The following is a 5993-nucleotide window of genomic DNA, read 5'->3' as shown; positions in this document are numbered from 1 at the left end:
CATTGTTTAGAATAGAAGACTTCAGCTATTGTCTAGACCAGGATCTCAAATTGACCACATTTCCTACAGCAAATTTTTCTTTTCTCCTCTGAAAAGTATGGTAGGATTTAGTCCATGGGTTGGTCAACACTCTCTAATACATATTTTAGGATTTGTAGGTAACATCCATTCTTAGTCTCAGATTCTTGTGGGTTGTTTTTTTTAAAACCTTTAAATACGTAGCACACCATTCTTAGCTGACAGCAGTATAAAAACGAGCATGGAGCCTACTTTGGCCAGAAAGCAGTATGTTGTGAGATGCTGAGCACAGTGCTAAGGTACTTTGGGGGCTGCTTCTTTCTCACTCAAGGCTGCTTCACACTGGCATGACATTAACTCCCAAGGAGCCAGGTCCCCTGACACCCTCCTCTCTCCTCTGATGCTCTACTGGCAGCCTCATCTACAGTTTCCTGGAGTTTCTTTCTGAAACACTTAGTAACAGGACTCAGTAAACTGTGGTCCTGAAATGTGCTGAGCTTTGGAGCTGGACAAGCCTGATCCAGACCCTGGTTGTGTGACATCCTGGCAGTGTGTCCCTGTAAGTTACAGGGTGAGGTGTTCAATTTCCTCCCTAGCAAAACGGGAACACTGAAACCGGTATTGTGTAGATGAAATGAAATGAGATAACATCTTGTAAAAGTCAGTGCTGCGTGGCCCAGGCAATTCCTTTCTCTCAGCAGCTGGCCGGCTCAGTGTTACTCTCAGAATCCATTCTTTCCACCCAACTCACTATCTGCAAACATTTATCAAGACTATTTAACAGCTGTTTGTTAGGGCACCTAATCAAAATGCCAGAGCATGGCACTAAGGAAATCTATCCATAAAAGGGCGTTCTAGAAGCTCGCACTCACCTACCCAGGAACCTCTCCTCCCCCAAGTTAACACTGGGATGATGCTTGGTTTGATTATGTAAATTTAATGAGATAATGTCAAAATCAAACTCAACATTTTATGTAAAGAGCTGACCATTTATGCCTTTAACAAGAAATAATTTTGTATCATTATATTTGTGTAAGAGTAACTAAAGTTGTATTTGACTTTGATATTAGATCTTTGATATCGTTTTTTACCTTAGATTGTTCTCTTGAAGCATGGTCATCAGATGTTACAGGGAAGAGCACCCACTGTGCAGATCAGTGCAAGCGCTCCTAGATCTAAAAAAGAATTAATTCTCTTTTGAAGTTCATTTCCCTTATTGTTATAAAACACTTTGTTTCCACTGCTGATTATTAGTTCCCAAGCTTACAAAGAAATTTCACGCTGAAATTCCTGGCAGGGAGTCTACAATGGTGTTAATAATAAATGTTAACGATTTTAGAAAATATCAGATTCTTCCTTCAGACTCAGTGTTCAAGACACAACATACTGCACAGGGCTCTCCTGTTAGATGCTATCCCCATGTGCAAAATTACTCCTCATGCCTCTTTATTCTGTGACGACACAGTCAATTAACCAACATTTCTTTTATTGAGCCCTCAGCATTGTGCTAGGCCAGGAGTATTTAACCCTGACTTTGCAGTGGACTTCCTATAGCAAAGGTTTTCAACTTATGTGAGCCAATGTGCCACAAGAATTTTTAAGGGGGTTGGGGGTGGGACAGAGGGCTCCTTCTCCCTGGGTGGGAACTCCCCAAGCCCATGAGATATCAAGGTGGTCAGCCTGATGGGCTGTAGCTGAGACCTGGGAGGAGGGTTGCAGAGGAGGCATGGCACATAATGGGGACCATGGAAAGGGGGCAGATTGGCCACTGCAAGATTGTGGTGGTGAGGGACACGAAGTGTGGCAAGATGACGCTGCTGCAGGTGTTTGCAAGGACATCTAGCCGGGGAGTTACGTCCCTCCTGATTTGAAGACTACACTGTAAGCTTTGAGATAGACAAGTGTGCATTGAGTTCAACATGTGGGACACTTTGGGTTCTTCCTACTTTGATAACGTCTGGTACCTGGCATTTCCTGATTCAGACTCTGTGCTCATCTGCTTTGACGTTAGCCAACCAGAAATGCTGGACAGTGCCCTTAGAAAGTGGCAAAGGGAGACTCGGGAGTTTTGCCCCGATGCCAAGGTTGTGCTGGTTGGCTGTAAACTGGATATGCAGATGACCTGGCAATGCTGAGGGACATATCCAAGCAAAAGCTTATCCCTGTTACACATGAGCAGGGCACTGTGCTGGCCAGGTGGGGGTTCTGTCCTGCATGGAGTGTTCCTCCCAGTCCTCTGAGCGCTGCATCAGGGATGGCTTCTGTGTGGCTAAGTGGCCTCCCTCGGCCATGGCCATAGGCAGCTGAGCCAAACAGACTCACTCCAGGGACTGCAGTGATCTGGTCAAAGTAGGCAAGATGGCCTGACTGGAGAAGATACAGAAGGATGGAACCAAGAGCTGCAACCTCATGTGGGGAGCTAGGGAGGGGCAGAGTGTCAGGAAGGGTGGTGAATGGCACAATTGTTCCCCTGCCTGTACCCTGGCTTCCTAACTCTGGTTGGGACTTCAGGGCATGCTGAATGAGCAATTGTCCTAGGTAAGGGACCTGGAGGCAGAGGGTGCCAGGATTCCTATATCCTCATCTCTCTCCTATCCACAGGAAGTTGCCTGCCCTGCTAGCTGGGATGAGGCAGCAGGGTTGGGGAAGCTGGCATCAAGCAGCAACCTTAGTTGAGTCTCAGTATATGAATGATGCCTTCCCTCCCTGCCCAAATCCCTATATCCTAGTCTTAGCTTTCTCCCCTAAGAGAAGTATACCTGCCTTAACCTTACCTTTTCCTTTCCTCTTACTTCTACAGATGTTCTCACTCATCCTAACCTCCAGGCAACAGGCACTAAATTAAAAAGCAAGTTGAGAAGTCCTTCCCTGCCATACGTGCATCAGTGCTTGCTCTTCCCTGTCTTCCCCCAACAGTCCCTAAATAAAACCCATATCCATGGGAAAAAATAATAATTTTTAAAACATTTGATGCCTGACTATCTAGTCAGGGGCATTGACCATTTAGTCGGGAGCACTGACCTCTTTTCCCTTAGACTGTCAAATAAAAAATGACATCAGCCAACATAATAGCTATTCAGTGTGAATGAATCAAAATTATACCTATTTTTAAACATGTTTTATTGATTTTTAGAGAGAGAGGAAGGGAGAAGAATAGAGAGAAACATCGATGAGAGAGAAACATCATTGATCAGCTGCTTCCTGCATGCTCCCTACTGGGAATCAAACCCGCAACCTGGGCACGTGCCCTGATCAGGAATCAAACTGTGACCTCCTGGTTCATGGGTCGATGCTCAACCACTGACCCACACCGGCTGTGCTATACCTTTTTTTTTTTTTTTTGTCAGGTTGTCAAAAAAATACATCTTTCCGTGTGCTGCAGAATCTTAGTAATTAGTTTATGTGTGCCATGAGATGAAAAAGGTTGAAAATCACTGTCTTATGGGAATATTTCGATATTAAATTCATGGCAGGGCCCTGTGCCAGATAAGGTTTGAGATACAACTTTGACATTGGCATTTAAAAAAAATCATTTGCAGGTGATTATGATTTTTATCTAGAATAGAAAACTTCTGAGCTTGACCTCATAAGAATACAGGCAATGAACAGTGATTCCTTAGAGATGGAATACTAACTAAAAAGGAATAGATTTAATTATATTTCCTTTCAGAACTGATATCATTCCCTAGGCTGGTTTCTGGTCTTCCTAAAAATGTGGGCTAGAGAATTTTAGTTTGTTTGACTTTATTTCATTTTGGGGTTTTTGGTTTATTGCATTTTGATATATAAATCTAACAATTATTTCCCAGTTAAATTACCAATTTTAGTGCCTTAAGTTCCTCTTCTATGAGAGTGTGACAGGATAGTAAGAAGATAGGAAAATTCCTGAGCAGGTGGAATGGGAAACAGTTAAGAAAATTAAACAAGGCCAAAGAGTTTGGGCAGCTTGCAGCCAGCTTGCAGCAAGACCTTATCTTCCCCAACCAAGGACACTTGAGAGGACATAGTTAATACCTCTCCTCCCTAACCAGAAAAGACATAGCTTAAATCTTCCTAGAACTGTTAAGACAGGGAAGTGGGAAGGGGGAAGGAAAAAGAAAAGAGTGGAGTTTTACCTCACCCACTGAATAAATAAGTCAGCCTTCTTAGGACTTGCCCAACAAGATGACCAGGTGTATGTACAAACATCCCAAGAAAAGCCACAAGAAAGTAAAAGGGGGACTGTGAAACCTAATGTGCTACCCAAGATATCAGGCAGAGAAACCTTGGAATCTATAGGAAGAAGGGTATATAACCTCTTGAACCGCCATGGGACAGGTGCTCAGATTAGCTGTGTGGCCCACTTTTCCTTTATGCTAACTGTGTTTTCAATTAATTTGCTTGCCTTACTTTCTTAATAAATCTGCTTGCTTTGCTGTAAGGCTGCTGTCTGGTGTCACTCTCTTGAAATCTTTCTTATGACAAGAACAGAGGAGTGGGCAGCCATCTCCCTCTGACCCAGGGGGCTATCTGATAACATCATTTCTGGTGCCTATAACAAGAGGAAGAACTAATACATAATATTAAAGCAGTTAACAAATTTAAAGAATTGTTGTGAGTTTATTTGAGCCAAACTGTCAACAATTGCTGGGAAACAGAATCTCAAAGGATTAGGATAATGATCCAGAGAATGGCAGTTCTTCACCTTGTTTTATACATTACAATCAAAGAAGGAGACATAAGTGAACTACATTAAATCCATTGGTGATAGAATAGGGATGCGGGAGAAAGCAAAAGGGGGGGTACCTCTGGGATTGGATAAAAAGTAAAATGATTGACACATCCTTCTTTTACCCAAGTGGGTACAGGATAGTTAACGGTCAACAGTGAACATGATAACAATAACAATGAAGGCATTTACGATCTCCTTCCTGGTGCCCAGACACATTTGTTTATGCCCTGAGGAATCCAGAAAAAGGGAAGTTACAAGTTACCCTGACAATTCACAGGTATGTTATCTTAGATACAAAAAGACAATAGGCTCAGTTAAGGTAAAGATTGACCTTTGTCAGGGGAGATACTGGTCTAGGACATGACTACCCACTATAACAGCTGTGGGCAAACTATGGCCCTCGGGCCGGATCCCGCCCGTTTGAAATGAATAAAACTAAAAAAAAAAAAAGACCGTACCCTTTTATGTAATGATGTTTACTTTGAATTTATATTAGTTCACACAAACACTCCATCCATGCTTTTGTTCCGGCCTCCGGTCCAGTTTAAGAACCCATTGTGGCCCTCGAGTCAAAAACTTTGCCCACCCCTGCACTATAAACTGCTCTTAGTTAAAGTTTTAATTTTAGACCATCCTTTGTGGTTACTTTAGGTCTTTGAGTTTGCAAAACTGCCATGTAGGCCTTCCCTGAGCTTATCAGGTTAGCATGTGTCCTTTTTTTTCCGTCCACAGTTCCCCCTTTTGGTCATAAATCAACATTTATTTATATTAATTTTCTCAAAAGTCAAATGAGACCTATAGGCATCTAGCAGTTGACTAACATAAAAAAATAATGTATTAGGTTGTTGTAGTACTTCCCGTATATTTCCACTTTTTCTTGTATTTGGAATTGAGTCCAATCTCTTCTCTCTACTACAAAACCCCACTGTAGCAGACCCCTTGAATAAACCCCCTCTTGCTGTTTAATAAATGTTTTTTTTATCAATGAAAAGAAACATGTACGGAACCTGAAGAACTTTTCTGCCAGAGGAGTCCTTCATGGTCCCGGGTCACCACATGGGTTCAGCCTTATCTTGTGCAAAGGCAGCTTCTCCACCAGCACTATCTTTCCCTGCACTCCTCTGAACAGTCTGGGCAAACACACAGCCTTCCATGTGATCTTCTGAAATTGCTGGTGAGGTGAGGGAGAGGCAGAGCATGCACCTGGGTGCCCACAGCCAAGGAGCAGTGGTGCACAGCAGGCATGTGCAGCGTTCCCCCGCCT

The 5993-nt window shown here is 43.0% G+C and overlaps 1 pseudogene; it reads left to right on the top strand.

Moving 5' to 3' along the window:
- The first annotated feature begins 1763 nt into the window (after positions 1 to 1763).
- Positions 1764 to 2357, top strand: LOC139016783 (rho-related GTP-binding protein RhoN pseudogene; annotated as a pseudogene).
- Positions 2358 to 5993: the final 3636 nt, after the last annotated feature.

The sequence above is a fragment of the Myotis yumanensis genome, unplaced genomic scaffold (genome assembly GCF_028538775.1).
Source record: "Myotis yumanensis isolate MYYU_CA2020_CCGP unplaced genomic scaffold, mMyoYum1.0.hap1 SCAF_9, whole genome shotgun sequence".
Taxonomy (NCBI): domain Eukaryota; kingdom Metazoa; phylum Chordata; class Mammalia; order Chiroptera; family Vespertilionidae; genus Myotis; species Myotis yumanensis.
This window is presented reverse-complemented; position numbering and strand designations above follow the sequence as displayed.